The following is a 22,157-nucleotide window of genomic DNA, read 5'->3' as shown; positions in this document are numbered from 1 at the left end:
GAGGTTAAATTCTACTTTTCCAATTTATGAATGAAGAAGTTTATTCTCATATGTATAAAATTGACAGGGATCCCATATCTAGAAAATAGAAGTTAGAATTCAATGCAAGTCTATGTGACTCTAAATGTACACTTTCAATGTGTACCCAATCTGATTTTTTTCCTACATGATAATGAGATTAGTCATAAGAGTCATAACTTATGGAAATTAGGATGTAAGAATATATCTGTAAACCTGGTAGAAATCTCATTAGGAAATAATTGGGATCATTCTAATTCATAGACAAGGAATAACTGAGGTCCTAAAATTCTACCATTAAAAGTTGACAATACTCTTGATATGGAAATAGAAATGGTTATAGAATAAACTCAGAGTGCAAACTAAAATGATTTTGTCTGAGCATTTTTGAATTGCGTTTCCCAAACAATGCAAATCATTGTACAATGAGAAATGTTCTCCCATTCCAGGATCTTACCAAAGACCAAATGTTGTGGCATCCTTCAGAATTTCTTATTCATCTTTACAAAACACGCACACGCAGATACACACACACACACACACACACACCCCTTCTTGTACTTCTAGTCTGATTTTATATTAAATACCATTTTATTGATGTACATAATTTGTTTATCTAATGCTTTGTTAATCAATGTCTAGATTTTTTCTTGATTGTTTTTGTTACAGCTGATGTTGCATTTATAAATTTCTGAACATTTCACTATAGCATCCATAACATAGATTTCTACAAATTGAATAACTAGTTTATTGGGAATATGTAATGGATATTATGGTAGATACTATCACATTTCTTCAGGAGAAGTTGTATATGCTTCTCACATTTCACACCAATGGGGTACTGGTACACAGATTTTTTGTACCTCCTCCAATGGTTATAAAATTTTTGGTCTATGAAAGCTTAATCAGTGAAAAGTGGTGTGCTATTATTATTTGTCTATGTATTTGTGCATGGTTTTACACATTATAAACCACTTATTTATTATTTTTGAAGTAAAATCATACTTATAAAATAGATTTGAGTCTATTTTAATAGATACGTAATATTGATTTCTAAGAACTCTTTTAGAGAAACATATGTTTCGTCAAATAAGTTATGAATAGTTATTCAATTTTTAATTTTTTTGATTCCTAAGAAGCATTTTACAATTTTTACCATGTATGTGTATATATACATATATATATATGTTTCATTTTTTCCCATAGATATTGCATCTTTTACATTCTACTATACATTGGAACTTAATGCCAAAATATCTTTTACCTTTTCTGTTTATAATGATTATAGGTGAAATTATTGTTTTCATATATATTTAACTTACAATGAGGTGTTTTACCTTAATCTCAGTTCCAAATAATTTTTTAAATTTTTTTTTCAGATTTTTTTGAAATAAAATCATGAATATGAAATTATTCATTGTAATTTTAAACAAATATTTGTTTTGAAATTGTTTTAAACTTTTGCTTCATGTTCAAGGGTGCATATGCAGGTTTGTTATATAGTTAAATTGCATGTCATGGGGGTTTGGTGTGCAGATTATGTCATCATGCAGGTAATAGGCACAGTACCTGATTGGTAGTTTTATATTCTCACCCTCAAGTAGGCCCTGGTGTCTATTGTTCCCTTCTTTGTGTCCATGTGTACTCAGTGATTAGCTTCCACTTATAAGTGATATCATGCAATAACTGGTTTTCTGTTCCTGCTACACAAATATTTTTTAACCACATAGTTTATATATGAATGCATTTGTATAGTAACAGTTTAAGCTTCTGAGATAAGTATGGAGCAAACATTCCAAGACAGAGTTCTAGAAGTAATTAATGATGTCTTCTTATTTAAAATGTTTTACAAATATTTTTGTTTTCAAATATATGTATATAACTTAAACACATAATTTCCTGTACATATATAAAATATAGTATCCTATTTATATTATATTATATTAACTGTTTTATACTACATGGGATTATAGCTAATGTTAATTACAGAAATACTTATTTTAACATGCTGCTTAGGATCCATATTTTGGGTGTTCTATTTTTAATTAAATTTATTAATTTGCCAATTCTTACTGATGGAAATTTATATTGCTTTAAATATTGCATTTGTAAATAGTTTCAATTGATTATATTTTTTTTTTGGTCTACTTGGCATAGAAATAATTTTAGCCCTTAGCCCATCTCAACCCATCCCATTTAACATGATGTAAATATTCCTGATTTGGATGCTCATTTTAAATTTAAAAGATATTGGCAAATTGCCTTTTAAAATATCTAGTTACACACAGAAAAGCATAGAAGATGTTTGTAACATCTTTGCAAATGTATTTCCTTTGGGGGAAGACGCTATCCTCACCTGATTTCAGGGTAGACACATGACCCCCTTGGGCAATCAGAATCTTTCTGCCCCTTTGGACCCACTCATGAATGTTCAGTCAGCAGGCAGCACAGACAGAACAACTTGAATTGAATTTGAGGGGTATGTATAGGAGCTGCCCTAGCAAGCTCCACCTGCTCTCTGAGTTAAAAATTCATAATTCAATAGACCCCTAAACCCACCAGCAGGCATGTTTTTCACCACACGAGAAAAGCACACAAGATAATGGGACCAAAGTAGAAAAACACAGAGCTGAGAGGTGAAGGGAGAAGGGACAGAGTTTTGATCACATTCTTTGAATTCTGGACAGGTCAATGCCAAGTCTAGTTACGGACTTTCTAATTACATGTGTCAATAAAGATTACAGTTTGGCTCACCTGAGTTTGAGTTCAGATGCCGTACTTGATGTCCAAGGAATCCAGATTTAATATAAATTGCATGGGAAAAAGAAAAGCAAAAAGACGCACTCCATGTTCAGTGGCTGAATGAAAGCAGGGAAAAGGGGATACTTTTTTCTCCATCCCAAACTGGAAAGTTTATAATTCTTAATAGCAAAAGAGCTAGCTGTTTAAATTGTCATCTACAATAACCTGGAACTCATATTCTCATCTACTGAGTGAGGCTTTAGAAGACAGTAAAAAGAGGTCAATACATTAAATATGCTGACTTCTTTTTGCTGCATTCAATAAAGTGTTACAGGAAAGAAGTTATGATCAGTCTATGTTGGCATATATGAAAGCAAAGACATGAAAAATGCAGTAGCGCCAGGATGCAATAAGCCTTCTGGCCTGGTGTGAAATCTATGCTGGCTGAGAGTTACATAAAGATAAGCTTTGGTTGTGCTAAATAAAAACTTACTCAAATACTTGTTAAAGGTGGTTAAGCTTACTTCACTCAAGGAGAACCATGGGACTAGGTATAAGAACCACTGCAAAAGGGTCGGCAGGTGGGGATTTATGATGAAGGAGCAGGTTCGGGTCCGCGGATAAACACTTACTAAGAGGAACCATCATGGATAAGAAGTTTCCGGCTAAAGCAACTTGATGGGTAGAGTAATCAGAAATCCAGGGTAGTCAGATACCAAGGGAGGGGGATTTTCACTAAACTAACTTGGAAGGTATATTAGTCTGTTCTCACACTGCTGTGATGATACTACCTGAGACTGGGTGATTAATACAGATAAAAGTTCTAATAGGCTCACAGTTCTGCATGGCTAGGGAGGCCTCAGGAAATTTATAATCATTGCAGAAGGTGAAGGGGAAGCAAGGCATGGCTTACACTGAGGCAGGGTAGAGCGGTAAAGAGGAAGAGGGAAGGATCAAATACGTTTATTACCATCAGTTCTTGTGAGAACTCCCTCACTATTATAAAAGCAGCATGGGGAAGCTGCCCCCACGATCTAACCACCTCCTACAAGCTCCCTCCCTTTACAGGTGAAGATTACAATTCCAGATGAGATGTGGGTGGGGACATAGAGACAAACCATATCAGAAGGATTCTTGCTCAATCTGGTTTCTACAAGGACAGAGAGAAAAGGCCAAGGTTGAGTCTGAAGACTCACAGAAACCTGATTAAAGTTTTGGTCAAAGGAGAGTCTTTGCCACTTGACAGATAATTACATTTCTTCGCCTCACTTCATCCTCCAAAAGCATAATGATGCCTAAATTTTTGAAGGCAAAAAAATAAAGAATTTGAACCAACACAGCTAGGGTTTGTCCAGCCTCCACCTCATTCTCATACCCCTTCCCAGCCAATGTATAAAGAAATACACTGAGATGTCTTCTAGGGCTGAAGGAAATGCTCAGCTGCTTAAATATTTTATTATATTGCCAAACATGATTTGAGAAGACAGTTTCCCAGACGAGGCATACAAAACAGAATCTGAAATCAGTTGCTAAATGGCAGACAGCCCCATTCTGGTATTTAGATCAGGAGTCGGCAAACTTTTTCTGTGAAGGGACAGATAGTATTCAGTTTAGGCACCGCGTGCTATACGTCTGTGTCACAACCAATTCAACTCTGCCATTGGAGTGGAGAAGCAGTGATAGGCAATGCATGCATGAATGAGTGGGGATGTGTTCCAATAAAACATTAATTTTGGAGGCTGAAATTTAAATTATATGATTTTCATATCATATCATTTTCTTTTTATTTTTAAAAACAATTTAAATGTAAAAAAAAATCTGTTGACAGGAGACAGTATAAAAACAGACAGTAAGGTAGATTTGAACCAAGGGCTATAGTTTTCCAATCCTGGCTGAGATCTTTGCTTAAAGGAGATGTCTGATCACAAAATCCCCAGCTCTGTGAAGCAAAATTGATGACAGCTCAGTTTTCAAGAGAAATTTGGGAATCCTTGAAACCTGGAATGACAAGAGTTGAATTTCTTACATAGCGTATTCTCTAAAGGAGAAAAGGAGAAAAGCACCCCAATTTGTCCTTCAGTTGGGAACATGAGTGATAATGGACCAAGGGAGATAATCTCTTAAATTGCAGAACTAGGGACAGGCAAACTGGTTAGGAAAGAAGCTGCTTGGTTTCAAACTATGGTATCAAATCTTTGTTACCACTTTCCAGCAAGTTGTGGCAACATAATGTGTTATTTCCTCTGCTTGCCTTTTGTAACTGGCTGTTTTCTTTGCAGTTATTTTGATTTCTATCTATTATGTCACATTTGGTACTTTTGAAATAGTTATATTCATTTTTTAGCTAGAGATTTTCAGATCCCAAGAAGCCAATTTTATGACTAAGATAAATATATATTATCAAGTAATTTCAGATCCAGAGCTGAATAAAGTAACTATAATGTCATATAACTACATTATTTTATGTGGGGACACTTAATGGAGGAAGGCTGTATGTGAATTGTGTGGCAGTGTGCCTGAGTTGCTTAGTGTGTTTATTCACCCAACATCTTTTCATTTTGGAAGTCCTCTCTCCTTACTCTGGGCATGATCAGGCAGGGAATGACTATAGACCAACTTCATCTCGCTGAACTCAAATGACACTTTTTCCCACTGAAGCCTTTCGTAAGCTTCCTCGTCTTATTATAGTGTTGGATTCTTCCTTCAATTTGTTTCAGACATTGTCATTTGCCAATAGCCTCTGAGACGTGGGGAAAGTCAGATGCAGAGAGCTTCGCTTTCCAAGAAAGGAACATGAAAACGATGTTTGCTGATGAGACTATGAGAAGACCTTGAATAAAATATCCATCTTAGGTTTGACTGTGAGAAAAACTTCCCTTCTTTAAGATAACATAGCTCTGTCCTTTTAGAGAATCTTGAATAATACGCCCATTGTCCTCCAAGGCTATCCTAAATGGGGCTATCATATTGCATTAACACATTGCTGCATGGTTCAAATAATACATGTATGCATGCTAAAGTGAAATAGTAGGTTGCCTTTTACTGACAAACTATGACTCTATGCAGAGGTTTAATATCAGGCACCTTGAACACAGCAAATAGTCTTAATCTTTACATAATTCTTCATTATGTTTTTTGCCTATAATCAGATTCCAGTGCAAATTTCTCATTTTCCTGTGTATCTTTTTTGGGATACAAATCTAGATATGTGTGTATCAGTTTATTTATATCTACTATATAACTTACATCCTCTGTGATAATTGATTTGCTGCTAAAATAGCAGGTTTAAAAAAATTTAAACTTCATTTCTGACAATAAACTATCTGAAGGCTAGATGGGTATAAATTCAATTTCCAAAAGATGTCTTTGGCAATATGAAATATTTAAGAAGCTAAGTCTTAGGGGCCAGTGTTTACGATCTGGCTCCTACCCAAACACCATCTACAATGTCTGCCACTATTTTTAGTATGATTAATAATGAGGAAATGCCTTATTCATACTTTATTCATTTATAATTTATTCATTTATCAGTCAATGGAAAGCCAATATGTAATGTTCATGAGAAAACTATAAATAATAGAAAAAAATTCAGCATCATATGGCATTTGGATTTAGTGACTAAAAGGTCAAACACTAAAATACTATGATTTTATACTAGAAAGTTATTTATGTTCCACAGATAGTTGTTTATTGAAGGAGAAACTTAAATGGTCACCTTAAAAGCTGCCATAAAAATTTTAGTCTTAGAAAGACCTTGTGATCATGTTAAGGCAAAAGATACATACGTAAAATAAGTGTTTAGAGGATATAAAAACCAATGACTGTCTGAAATTTATTCATTTTTTAGCATTCCAGTAAGGGCCTCTAACAAGGGAAGGTGGTGTCCCTTTACACACTAAATTTGAAAAGAGATTCAAAACCTGAAGCTTTGCCAACTTGTCAACTTACCAATTGAGATGGTTAATATTAAGTGTCCACTTGATGGAATTGAAGGATGCAAAGTATTGTTCCCAGGTGTGTTTGTGAAGGTGTTGCCAAAGGACACTACCATTTGAGTCAGTGGACTGGAAGAGGGACACCCACCCTCAATCTGGGTGGAACAATCTAATCAGCTGCTAGCACAGTTAGAATAAAAGCAGCCAGAAGCACATGGAAAGACTGGACTTGCCTAGTCTTCTGGCCTCCATCTTTCTCCTGTGCTGGATGCTTCCTGCCCTTGAACATCAGACTCCAAGTTTTTCAGATTTTGGATTCTTGGACTTACAGCAGTGATTTGCCTTTGACCACAGACTGAAGGCTACACTATTGGCTTCCCTACCTTTGAGGCTTTGGGATTGACTGGCTTCCTGGCTCCTCACCTTGCAGGCCACTGATTGTGAGACTTCACCTTGTGATAGCATGAGGCAATTCTTCTAAGAAACTCTCCTTCGTATATTCATCTACCCTCTTAGCTCTGTCCCTTTAGAGAATCTTGACTAATATGTCCATTGTCCTCTAAGGCTATCCTAAATGGGGCTATCGTATTGCATCAAAATATTGCCGGGTGGTTCAAGCTTATCTTAAAGAATCATCTGTATATCAGGCTTGTGTTCTGTTGGAAAATAAGGAGTACCAAGAGACTGTGCAACCAGGAATGCCGAATATGAGCTAAGGGTTATCCAGCCCCTTCCATGAACAGAATTGAATGGAAGCATAGAAATCCAACTTCAAGTACAAGTATTAGGTAGGAGATAGGCTTAAGCAGGTCTTAAAAGCACAAAGCAGTTCTATGAACAAGTGGTTCTGACTTTCATGACTCCGCTTTATTTATCTGCAGGTTTTCCACAGCCCACAGGTAAATCTACATGGAGAGTTCCATACAGACTATACACACACACACACACATATATGTGTGTGTATACATATATATATATGTGCATGTGTATATATATGTGTGTGTATATATATGAATGATTGGCACATAGCAAATACACAGTACTTTCCTTTAGCAATTAAGTAAACAAATACTCTTTATTGATGAAAAAATCTACTGGGTACTATATCCCATTTAGAATTCCCCATAAAACAGGTAGAGTGTTTGTACGAGAAGCTTATTGATGAAAGGTATAGGCACATAGAATTACTAGGGAAGGTTTTATGAACGTGAAGGAGAGCAGAGAATGAGTACAAATGTAAGACATGGCCTTTGATAGATCAGTGGCTATAGTTAACATTAGTATCTTGTACGCTTAATCTTTAAATACCCTTTTATTATGTTATTTCAATTCTAGGTATTTACCCTAATAATAATTTTTTTTATTTCACTTCTAGATTTTTACCCCTAATCTTGTTAGGGGTAAATAGTTCTGACTTATGTAGGGCTGACTAAGAAAGCATGTGAAAGGCTGCATAATTATGTTGGTAGTAAAAGTAAATGGACAAGGAGATGTGGCACCAGGGTAAAAACACATAATAGTTCTTTTAAAACAGAATAAAATCCCAACACTTCACATATTTCATATAAAGCACCTGCATTTAAACAACTTTACATCTTTATTACAGCCATGCTACATTATAATAAAGGGTATGTGTGTGGTTGCATATGCATGTGTGCACACATATGTGTGTGTTTCAGACCTCTAAACTTTAGCCACTCTAGATAACACTTTTATTTATAAGTAAGCATATTTAGAAAGTTATAAATATGTATGTATATATTTATTAAATTGAATATTTCTGGATTTTAATAATTATTACATTTGGAAAAATAGTTATAATCTTATTTTTTATAATATACTATATGATATTCATTGCATTTTTATTATAAATGTCATTTACTTATATAATATAAAGAAAAGTATCCTAAGTATAGTATTGAATACTGTATGGGAAGCAGATTGCATAATATTTCATGAAAACAAATTTCACAGCAACATAGCAATTTTTATGCAGTACTAAACATACATACAAATATAGTTGTTATAAGTATTCAAATCCCGGCTCATTACTATTTTGTAATCTCTCTCACCCAAAACTTCTATAAGAATTTCATAGTAAGATTATTGTCAGAAACAGTAACAACAATGAAACTTGGTACTAGACCATAATTTGGAGAATAGAAAAGGAAAATTTCATAGAAGATTTTCTTTTTTTCTTTGAAAAGTATATTGATAATGTTACAGTCCACTGAAATAAGAAAGTTGGAACTAGGAAAATTATGTAGAGAACAGACCATTAGTTCCATGTGGCAAAGGTTGAATTGAAATTGTCTTTGAAATAGCTAATTGGAAATTTCAAGCAGATGGTTGGATATGAAAACCTAGATTTTACAGAAGTCTGGATTTCAGATGTAAATGAGAAGTCAGAGGAAGTAAAATTATAGAAATGACAGATATAGATACAGTCTCATTCACTCACCATCTTCAGTGATTTCTTTGAATCAAATGATTCTAGATTCTGGGGAATAAAAACAAATGGAAGACAGTCTTTTTAAAATTTCAAGATATATCTATTGAAAAGAAAAATAAAAACAAAAACTTTACCATGCACAAAACCATGCACAGCCCCTAGAGGCTATGCACTGTAACCACATATTAAGGAATATGACAATCACTTTGTCACTAACCACAGAGTTTAATCTGAGGGTCAGTTTATGACCCTGTCAAGCTTTGTAAGTTGGCAGTTATGTAACGTTTGATGTTCCATACACTCCTCTGGATGCTTTGGATGCAGTGACCAGCAATCTTTCCAGGAGCCTGATGAGGTATTATTCCATTATCCACATTTCACAGAAGAGAAACTTAAGCCACAGACAGGACCTTGTCCAACCCATGGATTTAGTAAGTGTCAGAGCTGTAATGCACACCCAAATAGCCCAGCTCTAGATTCTATGTTCTGGACCACTTCAAAATAATGACACTGAACTTATTCTTCACATATGACAAAATGAAATCAGAAGAGCAAAATGAGTGTAATATTATGGATTTGTAACGCCTTTCTGAAAGTTCATTTTTTAGGTACATCCATTTGTAGGGATTATTACTATGTTTTTAATGTAGGAAGAATGCAATACAAGATGCCAAGCTGGGCTAAGCATGCTGCGCTGGCCTGTCAGCATGACTTCCCTTGAGAGGAGCTGTCAAGTTCTGTGTCAGGGCTGTGTTTCCGCATCTGGGTTGTGTTTCTCCGGGGCCTCTGACTGGTGTGGAGAATCACACACCAGGGAGCAATGTTTGAGAACAGAGAGCAAACAAGATGTGGGCAGGATAGAAAGGAAAGGAGTAATGTGTTAGTTCCTATGGGATAAGCCCTCCTATGGTCACAGAAGTTGCTACTGTACAAAATGCTCCGTGGTTTGAATTTCCTGAAAAACACAAGGAAGACATGGTTATAAATTCAGGATTTTGTTTAGGGGAAACAATCCAAAAGGATTTCAAAACATGAAGTCAGAGAAAAGCAAGGACTTCACAAAATTTGCAAGAAACCTGTAACAATCCATGCAATGACAGACTTGATTCAATGCTGAAAAAATGCATATCACATATTGATAAGAAATATATTAGTTCATTTTCATACTGATATGAAGAAATACCTGAGACTAGGTAATTTATATAGAAAAAGAGGTTTAATGAACTCATTGTTCCACATGGCTGGGGAGGCCTCACAATCATAGTGGAAGGTGAAGGAGGAGCAGCAAAGGCATGTCCTACGTGAAGGCAGGCAAGGGTGCCTGTGCAGGGAAATTGCTCTTTATAAAACTATCAGATCCCATGAAACTTATTCATTATCATGAGGACAAAACAGGAAACCATGCCCTCATGATTCAATTAACTTGCACTAGGTCCTTCCCACCACATATGGGGAATATGGAAAGCACAACTCAAGATGAGATTTGGGTAAGAACACAGACAAACCATATCATTCTGCCCCTGACCCCTCAAAAATCTTATGTCCTCACATTTCAAAACTAATCATGACTTTCCAACAGTCCCCCAAAGTCTTAAATCATTTCCACAAAATCTCAAAAGTCCATAGTCCAAAGTCTCATCTGAGTCAAGGCAAGTCCCTTAAGCCCATGAACCTGCAACGTCAAAAGCAAGTTAGTCCTGATATAATGACTAGATTCCTTCCTAGATATGATGGACTGCAGGAACTGTGTAAAAACACCCCTTCAAAATGGAAGAAATTGGCCAAAACAAAGGGGCTACAGACCCCATGAAAGTCTGAAATCCAATACAGCAGTCATTAAAACTTAAAGTTCCAAAATTATCTCCTTTGACTCCATGTCTTACATTTAGGGCATGCTGATGCAAGAAGTGGGCTCCCACAGCCTTGGGCAGCTATGCCTTTGTGGCCTTGCAGGATATAGCCTCCCTGCCAGCTGGTTTCACGTAATGCTGTAGAGTGCCCACACCTTTTCTATGTGCATGATGCAAGTTGCTGGTGGATCTACCATTCTGGGGTCTGGAGGATGGTGGTCCTCTTCTCACACCTCCTCTAGGCAGTGCACCAGTTGGGACTCTGTGTGAGGGCTCACACTCCATATTTCCCTTCTGAACTACCATAGCAGAAGTTCTCCACGAGGGCCCCACCCTTGCACCAAACTTCTGCTTGGACATCCAGGTGTTTCCATACATCCTGTAAAATCTAGGCAGAGGTTCTCAAACCTCAGTTCTTGATTTATGTGCACCCCCAGGCTTAACACCACATGAAAGCTGCCAAGGCTGGGGTCTTGCACCCTCCAAAGCAATGACCTTAGCAGTATCTTAACCTCTTTTCTTTTCACCATGGCTGGAGCGGTTAAGATGCATTTCCAAGGCTGCACACTGAACTAGCTGGGAGGCCCTGGCCCTAGTTCAGGAAACCATTTTTTCCCTACTGAAACTCTGAGTCTGTGATGGGAGGGGCTGCCATGAAAGTCTCTGACATGCCCTGGAGATATTTTCACCATTGTCTTGATGGTTAACATTTGGCTCCCTGTTTCTTATGCAAATTTCTGCAGCAGGCTTGAATTTCATCACAGAAAATGGATTTTTCTTTTCTATGACATTCTCATGCTGCAAATTTTCCAAACTTTTATTCTCTGCTTTCTCTTGAATACTTTGCTGCTTAGAAATTTCTTCCTCCATATGCACTAATTTATCTCTCTCCAGTTCAAAGTTTCACACATCTCTAGGTCAGAGGAAAAATGCCACCAGTCTCGTTGCATAGCAAGAGTGACCATTACTCTAGTTCCCAACGAGTTTCTCATCACCATCTGAGACCACCTCAGCCTGCACCTTATTATCCATATCACTATTAGTATTTTGGCCACAGCCATTCAACAAGTCTCTAGGGAAGATTAAAACTTTCTCACATTTTCCTGTATTCTTCTGAGCCCTCTAAATTGTTCCAATCTCTGCCTGTTATCCAGTTCCAAAGTCACTTCCACATTTTCAATTATCTTCATAGTGGCACCCCACTCTACTAGTACCATTTTCCTGTATTAGTCCATTTTCATACTGCTATAAAGAAATATCTGAGACTGGGAAATTTAAATAAATTTAAATAAAAAGTGTTTAATGAATTCACAGTTCCATGTGGCTGGAGAGGCCTCACAGTCATGGTGCAAGGCATAGTAGGAGCAAAGTCACATCTTACATGGCAGCAGGCAAGTATGAATGGACGGAGGAACTGTCCTTTATAAAACCACCACATTTTGTAAGACTTATTCACTATCATGAGAACAGCATGAGAAAGGCCACTCCCATGATTCAATTACCTCCCACTGGGTTCCTCCAAACCATGTAGGGATTATGGGAACTGCAATTCAAGATAGGATTTGGGTGGGTATGTCTATTTTGTTGATCTTTTCAAAAACTAGCTCTTGGATTTATTGATTTTTTGAAGGGTTTTTCGTGTCTCTATCTCCCTCAGTTCTGCTCTGATCTTAGTTATTTCTTGTCTTCTGCTAGGTTTTGAGTTTTTTGATCTTGCTCCTCTAGCTCTTTCAATTTTGATGATAGGGTGTCAGTTTTGGATCTCTCCACTCTTCTCATGTGGGCACTTATTGCTATATATTTTCCTCTAGAGACTGCTTTAAATGTGTCCCAGAGATTCTAGTATGTTGTGTCTTTGTTATCATTGGTTTCGAAGAACTTCTTTATTTCTGCCTTCATTTCATTTCATTGAGCGTTCAAGAGCCCGTTGTTCAGTTTCCATGAAACTGTGCAGTTCTGAGTTAGTTTCTGAATTCTGAGTTCTAACTTGATTGCACTACGGTCCAAGAGACTGTTATGATTTCAGTTGTTTTGCATTTGCTGAGGAGTGATTTACTTCCACTTATGTGGTCAATTTTAGAGTAGGTGTGATGTGGTGCTGAGAAGAATGTATATTCTGTGGATTTGGGGTGGAGAGTTCTGTAAATATCTATTAGGTTTGCTTGTTCAAGGTCTGAGTTCAAGCCCTGGATATCCTTGTTAATTTTCTGTCTGGTTGATCTGTCTAATATTGACAGTGGAGTGTTAAAGTCTCCCACTATTATTGTATAGGAATCTAAGTCGCTTTGTAAGTCGTTAAGAACTTGCCTTATATATCTGGGTGCTCCTGTATTGGGTCCATATATATTTAGGATCATTAGCTGTTCTTGTTGTATCGATCCTTTTACCATTATGTAATGTCCTTCTTTGTCTCTTTTGATCTTTGTTGCTTTAAAGTCTATTTTATCAGAGACGAGAATTGCAACTTCTGCTTTTTTTTTTGCTCTCGATTTGCTTGGTAAATCTTCCTCCATCCCTTTATTTTGAGCCTTTGTGTAACCTTGCATGTGAGATGGGTTTCCTAGATACAGCACACCGATGGGTTTTGGCTTTTTATCCAATTTTCCAGTCTGTGTCTTTTGATTGGTGCATTTAGCCCATTTACATTTACGGTTAATATTGTTATGTGTGAATTTGATCCTGCTATTTTGATGCTAGCTGGCTGATTTGCCCATTAGTTGATGCAGATTCTTCATTTTGTTGATGCTCTTTAGCATTTAGTATGTTTTTGGAATGGCTGGTACTGGTTGTTCCTTTCTATGTGTAGTGCCTTTTTTAGGAGCCCTTGTAAAGCAGGCCTGGTGGTGACAAAATCTCTGAGTACTTGCTTGTTTGCAAAGGATTTTATTTTTCCTTCACTTACGAAGCTCAGTTTGGCTGGATATGAAATTCTGGGTTAACCTAATAAAACTCCACAGCTTCTGCATGGCAAAAGAAACAGTCACTAGAGTGAATCGGCAACCAACAGAATGAGAAAAAATTTTTGCAGTTTACCCATCTGACAAAGAGCTGATATCCAGAATTTACAAAGCACTAAAACAGATTTACAAGAAAGAAAACAAACAAGCCCATTCAAAAATGTGCAAAGAATATGAACAGACACTTTACAAAAGAAGATATACATGAGGCCAACAAACATATGAAAAAATGCTCATCATCACTGGTCATTAGAGAGATGCAAATCAAAACCACATTGAGATACCATCTTACGCCAGTTAGAATGGCAATCATTAAAAAATCTGGAGACAACAGATACTGGAGAGGATGTGGAGAAATAGGAACACTTTTACACTGCTGGTGGGAGTGTAAATTAGTTCAACTGTCGTGGAAGACAGTGTGGCGATTCCTCAAGAACCTAGAAATAGAAATTCCATTTGACCCAGCAATCCCATTAATGGGGATATATCCAAAGGACTATAAATCAGTCTACCATAAGGACATATGCACATGAATGTTCATTGTAGCGCTGTTTACAATAGCAAAGACCTGGAACCAACTCAAATGCCCATCGATGATAGACTGGACTGGGAAAATGTGGCACATATACACCATGGAACATTACGCAGCAATCAAAAATGATGAGTTCATGTCCTTTGTAGGGACATGGATGAATCTGGAGAACATCATTCTCAGCAAACTGATACAAGAACAGAAAATGAAATACTGCATATTCTCACTCATAGGCGGTTGATGAACAATGAGAACACATGGACACAGGGAGGGGAGTACTAAACACTAAGGTCTATTTGGGTGGGTACACAGCCAAACTAAATCAAAGAAACAGCAACAAAAACATTTAAAATTTTGGCCAATTCAAAGAGTAATTTAATGTCTGTGCTGAATCCAGAATATCAGGTTCCTGAAAAATAGTATACAATTATTTATATTACATTATGTTGCTCTTCAAGCACTATTTTAAATATTATTTTAATATCATTTTAAATAACAATATTATCAATGACATTTAAAATAAGGACTTTTTCTATGAATTGCAACAATTAGATGTTTACCTCTTTTTAAAATTTTGTCATGAAAGTAATTTCCATAGCATTATAATAACAGTAATCTTTTTCTTCTATAAGACAAAATAACTATAATCACCTATATTGATAAAAACACCAAAATAACTGTGATTTTGTAATTCAAGAAAACTACGGCATCTTAGAGGATTGCCTAATCATGATCTGGTTCCTTCTGATAATGCGTAAGTTACATTTAAAAAAAAATAGCTGGGCCCAGTTTTCACAAGATTACAGCTCCTACCTACCCTCTTCCTGCTATGTTAGAGAGGTAATCGAGTTCTAATCCTGCTGCTACATTTCTTTGGGTCAAAGATGAAAGACTTGGTAACGAAAGATACTGAAATTTGCATCAATAATTTTACTTCCCCCATTAATTTCATTGTGTCAAAATAAATGTCAGCAAATCTATATTGATGTACTGTAATACAATGCTTACTTGATATGACTGACAAAAATATAATAATTTATATAATAAAATGTATACTTATGAAAAAAATTTTGTCGTGAAATTAAAGAAATATTTAATATCTTTTTGAATCGATAAAAGTAATAGAAATTGTAAAATTCACTTTTGATTTCTTCAAGATATGTTTTACAAAGTAAAATTTCAAAGATACATCTGATTTTTTTTTGTCCAAGACTCCAGGCTAGAGTATAGTGACACAGTCTTGTCTCACTGCAGCCTCCACCGCTCGGGTGCAAGTGATTCTCAGCTGTAATTACAGGCATGCCTCATGCCCAGCTAATATTTGTATTAATATTTTTAGTAGATATGGGGTTTTACCATGTTGGCCAGGCTAGTCTTGAACTTCTGACCTCAAGTAATCCATCTGTCTTGGCCTCCCAAAGTTCTGCGATTACAGGCATGAGTCACTGTGCCCTGCCTCAAATATTTTATCACATTAATTTTCAAAATAAGATAACTAAGAAGTACCCATGGAAGTTAAAATGTTTCCAAAGGTTATCTTACATAGGACATGAAGGAGAGGAGGAAAAGGGACAATTAGATTCAGGAGTTGGAGAAAATGCCTAATTGTGCTCTGCATACGTACACTGTGCAGGAAATAGGTTTTGAATGTATGTGCACTGATTTATGTCTCTAAAAAGAATCACAGCTTAATTAAGCTCTTCCTAAAGTATCATTTACATTTGCTGGACTTGTCTGTGGATTTCAATCACCACTGAATGTCCAGTTCACCGTCTCAGTGAGCACCCAGAGGACAAGAAAGACACACTTCTTTCAGCTCAGTTCAACAGCATTTTCAGGCATCTCTTGATTACTCACTGGGTAGCAGTCAGACCTGCTTTGAGAGTGATTCCAGCATTAAAAGCAGTTGTCTCCACATTTTATTAATGCTCCTCAAGATATTCAGTGATTCTATACACTTCTGAAGTGATAAAAATAAGCTACCTAACCAACATACTTTACTGGGGAAAACTATCAAGTCATTTATTATCTCAACAAATTAAAAAAAGAAAACTATCTTGTTCTTCACAACCTATCACTTCTTAGTTTAGGGCTAAGGTTAATATTTTTGTGGAAGGATATTCTTTGTGAAATACTTTCCTCACAGGTTAAACTATTATGATATATTTTGTTTTCATTAAGACTATTAAATCAATTCATATTTTATTAACATCTTAGCTTCACAATATCTTTGTGAAATACTTTCCTCACAGGTTAAACTATTATGATATATTTTGTTTTCATTAAGACTATTAAATCAACTCATATTTTATTAACATCTTAGCTTCATAATATGCATACTCTTTTGGCATGATTGTTAAAATCAAAATACTTAGTATAATGTATAAAATGTTTAAATATTTAGAAAATTCTTTCTTTAATTTTTTGATGGGCTGTGCATTTATTTAAAATAACATATCATTATATCTATCTATCTATGAATCTGTCATCTATCTATCTCAGTCTTCTATCTATCAAATTTGCCCATTTTTCCCTGGTCCTAAAATGCTATGCTGATTGTTAATTAATACATGGCATCATCCCCTAGTACTAGTCAGCCTAGTTGTAACATCCTTTTTCAACATTGATGGGTGTGTAGGTGTGTGTGTTTTAATTTTGACAAGTATCATATGCTCCCACAGTCTCAATTTCCCAAACAGAAAAAAATTTGAAATGTAAACAAATGTTGAAAGAAAAATACCAGCTAGACAAAATTGCCAAACACTGGCCATATTTGTCCTCTCTCTCCTCTCCTTCCCTCTCTCTTACCACACTTCTCACCTCCCACTTTCTCCTTCTCTCTCTCCCCCCACATACACACACAATGTATAATTTGAAAGTATACCTGCTTCACATCAGCATTCATCTTGGGAAGAATGAGGACAATTATTATGCTTTAACAATTGCCTGAAGCAATTGTTAATATTACACACAGAGTTGGAAAATGCAGTATCCTTTTTTAACATCCATTCTATACTTATTAGATAGTAGTTTTCTTAAAAAAGATCTTCCCTTTTTTCCTATTTAATCACTACTCTTTACAGCACTATGTATGGCCTTGGATGTTTAATTACTTAAAGCATAACTATCAATAGCAGTGCATTTATCAATCTTAAAAAACTTTAAGTAATTTTAATGTCATACGGTACACATACATATTTACCCAACTGTTACAGGAGTCTATGTTATTCTACATATTTTTTAAATCCAGAGCAGCATTCAATCCACTTCAAACTTTGCAATTGATTGTTATGTCTGTTGAATCTCTTTTAGATTAGAAGAGGCCCTTGTTCATGACATTGAGTTTTTGAAGACCCATAAAGAGTGAGTTTTCTTATAGATTATTTTCTACTCTGAATTTATCTGTTCGATTCCAGTGTTTTACTCAATTCTCTATCACTGCATTTCCTACAAACAGGAAAAATGTCTGGAAGCTTGATTGCATTTCTGTTAGAGAGCTGGGAATTTTAGGAGTCATTTTGTGTATGATCCATTGCATACTGTTGGGGGCTATATCATCTGATGTTCCACTATTAATGATGCTTAGTTTGATCAATTTGCTAAGGTGCCATTGGCCAGATCTCTTTCATATCTGTGTTCTCAGTTGTTCTTGTTCTTCTTTACTTCAGCGGCTGTCTGATGCTTTTGTACAGATACATTTTTTTGTATGTGTTTTTCTTGGCTTTCTTCTTGTTCTTATTAGGACCTTGAGTTTGCCACAAGCTATTCTTCTCATCCAGATCAGAGGTCTTCTCTTTTAAGATATATCCTTTATCATGATCACTTCTGTGATTTCTGGTATAGCTGGATATCTCATTTTCATTTTCTATTCTTCCTTTCCTGAACTTTTGGTCAGACTTTTCTCTCAGAATTTTTGCCTCCTTTTTATGAGGACTGTTAGATATCAAATGTGCATCACAGCCACCACATTGCACATTTTCTGTTCCCTTCCTACATCTCAACCCTCATCTTGTATCATCTTTTCCTTGTTTTGTAGATTCTGGCCTGATACTTATTTATTCTCTTGTGCTGTGTCGTCATTATCAAAAAAACTCATCTAAAGTTATTCTTTCTGATAGGAATGTATTTCTCTCTCCTTCTCTCCCCACCTTTCATTTCTAGCCATAGGACATATATATAACCAATATAATACTCTTTATAATTTGAAGAGTAATTAAAAGTGCTTATCAGGACCCATGCCTTAATTTCAGGTAGGGAATGCTGAGCATTCTATAGGACACCTATAAACTTCCAGAACAACCAGCAAGCTAAATGTTATACTAAACATATCCTTCTTCTATTTTAATTTTCATAATGCTATACATATTGTATGTATGTATACGTATTTAGAATACAAAACTGAAATTGTTCTGTTGTATGTATTTTTCTGCGACTTGTCTTTTCACTGAATATTTCATTTTTAACATTACGTGATTTTATTGGTGCAAATGATTTTCATTGTTGTGTATTGCTCCAGTTTATAAATCTATTACTGTACAATTATGTATTTTCTTGCCAATGACATTTTGATTTCCTGACAGTTTGTCTTTTTTCTTTTTAAATGTACACAGCTTGAAGGGTGCATTAACTTGTTTCTGTAGGGCATATTTTTATGTATCTAATTATTGGTTCACAGAGGGCAAAGATCTTCAACTTTGTTAGATAATACAAATATTTATATTATTTATATTCATTGGAGCAGGTTGTGATTATTTCTGTTTGTCTACACTCTTAAGAATATGTGGTAATGTCTGACATTAATTTTTGAAAGTCTAGTGATTTTAAAATCGTATTTTATATATGATAAATCAAGGTTCTAAATTTCCAAGTAGTCTAATTTATTCATCTTTTCTTTATGGGATGTATTTGTATATATTTTAAAAATAAATCTTCCATATTCTGAAGTTTATATATATATATTTCTAAAACATATATAATATAAATTTCTAAAAGTTTATATTATATATATTTCTAAATATATAAATATTTCAAAATATATATATTTCTAAAATATATATATATTTCTAAAATTATTTAAAGTTTTTCTTTTTACATTGATGTCTTTAATCTTTCTGTAATTGATTTTTGGCCATGATATAAAGCACAGAAACAATTTATTTACTTCCATTTAACTTGTAATTATGCAGTTGGGCCACTACCATTTATTAAATAGTCTATCTTCTCACCCACTACTCTATACTTCATTCTATATTCTACATTACTTTCCTATATATGTCTGGGTGTTCTGTTCTGTGTTATTGATATATTTGACTGCACACAAACACACACATACATACAATTTAATTATCCTAAATACTTAATTAATATTGGTGTACTAAAAGTCTGATACTTAGGAGGCTAAAGTCCAACTGACTAGGACTTCTTTTGTTTTCAGAATTTTCATAACTCTTCTTAGATTTTGTTTTTTCAAAGAAATTTCAGGAAAAAAGTCTTATAAATTTCTCTGGTAAAAGAGACCTACTGGACTACGATCGAGATTTCATTGACTCTATAGTTCATCTGTGGTGAACTGACATATGTACCTTATTTAATTCATTTAACCATGACTATTATGTGTTTTTTCCTTGCAACTTCAACTAGGTGAACATGTACTCTAAGTTTAAATTTTCTCTTCTCTTGTTCTTAACATTCATCTTATATTTCTTATTTGTTCATTTCTCTGTGCTGCAAAGTAAATAATTTTAACAATTTTCTTCTGCCTTTATGTTCATCTCTTTGTCTGTGTCTAAATATCTGTTCAATACCCCTAATATAATTCTAATTTTCTAATTTTATTTTCTAGAACTCTTATTTTTTTCACATTTTACAATTTGAAAATAGCAAATCAGTTTGGGATTTTTAAATTATCTTTAGTCATTTGTATTAAATATGGTTACTTGCTTTTTATCTGTTGTCCCATTTGCTAAATTATGCTTTACTTGTAGATTCTATGATTTCTTTCATAATTTACGTTTCCGTAACTTCTATGGACATTATTAAAGATATCAATGAAAGTTTCTTTCTCTTTGAATTCCTGCATTACAGCCAGTTTGGACAAATAAAGACTTCCTTTCCTCATACTACTTTTTTTTTTAAAATACTAATTGGGTCAAGATGGTGGACTACAAGAAGCTCACATGTACTGCTGTCATAGAGAGGAAACAAAGGGTTAGTGAACACTGGGGACTAAGAGTGGGGGGAGGTTGGAAGGCGGTGGAAGGATAAAAGACTGTATATTGGGTACAGTGTACACTGCTTGGGTGACAAGTGCACTAAAATCTCAGATTTCACCACTAAAGAATTTACCCCTCTAACCAAATCCACCTGTACCTCAACAACTATTGAAATAAGTTATTTTAAAATATTTTATAAGGTAAAATAAAATTTATATTAAAAAATAAATAAAATTTATATTTAAAAATTTATATATAAAAAAGGCATAGAATGGCACTCTGGGTAAAAAGACAAGACTAAATGATCTGCTGTATTCAAGAGACACATTTCACATGTAATGACACTCATAGCCTTAAAGTTAAGAGGTAAAGAATGATCTACAAAGCAAATATAAAACAAAAAAGAATAGTAATCACTATTTCCATATCAGATAAAACAAATTTCTAAACCAGAAAGAATTAGAAAGGACAAACAAGGGTAATGCATAATGATAAAAGCTTCAGCTAAACCAGAAGATTTAACTGTCCAGATTCATAAAACAAGTTCTTCTTAACTTACGAAAGTACTTAGACACTGAACCATAATAGTGGGGGACTTTAATACCCCACTATTTGATCATCCAGGCAGAAGACTAACAAAGGAATTCTGAACTTAAATGTGGCATGTGACCAATTGGACTTAATAGACATCTATAGAGTACTTTATCCAACAAGACAGAAAATATATATTTTTTTATTCATACATGGATCATATTCTAAGATTGGCCACATGCTTGGCCATAAATGAAGTCTCAATTAATTAAAAAACATTGAAATAGAAATTCCATTTGACCCAGCAATCCCATTAATGGGTATATATCCAAAGGACTATAAATCGTTCTACTATAAGGACAAATGTACACGAATGTTCATTGCAGCACTGTTTACAATAGCAAAGACCTGGAATCAACCCAAACGCCCATTGATAATAGACTGGATTGGAAAAATGTGGCACATATACACCATGGAATATTATGCAGCAATCAGAAATGATGAGTTTGTGTCGTTTGTAGGGACATGGATGAATCTGGAGAACATCATCCTCAGCAAACTGACACAAGAACAGAAAATGAAACACCGCATATTCTCACTCATAGGCGGGTTATGAAAAATGAGAACACATGGACACAGAAAGGGGAGTACTAAACACTGGGGTCTACTGGGGGGAAAAGGGGAGGGCCAGTGGGAGAGGGAGGTGGGGAGGGATAGCCTGGGGAGAAATGCCAAATGTGGGTGAAGGGGAGAAAGGAAGCAAAGCACACTGCCATGTGTGTACCTACGCAACTGTCTTGCATGCTCTGCTCATGTACCCCAAAACCTAAAATGCAATAAAAAATTTAAAAAAATAGGAAAAAAAACATTGAAATTATACCAAGTGTAATAAAAATAAAAATCAATGTCAAGATTCTCAAAACTATAC

This window comes from Callithrix jacchus, chromosome 13, assembly GCF_049354715.1.
Source record: "Callithrix jacchus isolate 240 chromosome 13, calJac240_pri, whole genome shotgun sequence".
NCBI lineage: Eukaryota > Metazoa > Chordata > Mammalia > Primates > Cebidae > Callithrix > Callithrix jacchus.
The sequence above is the reverse complement of the archived record's forward strand: the minus strand, read 5'-3'. Positions refer to the sequence as shown.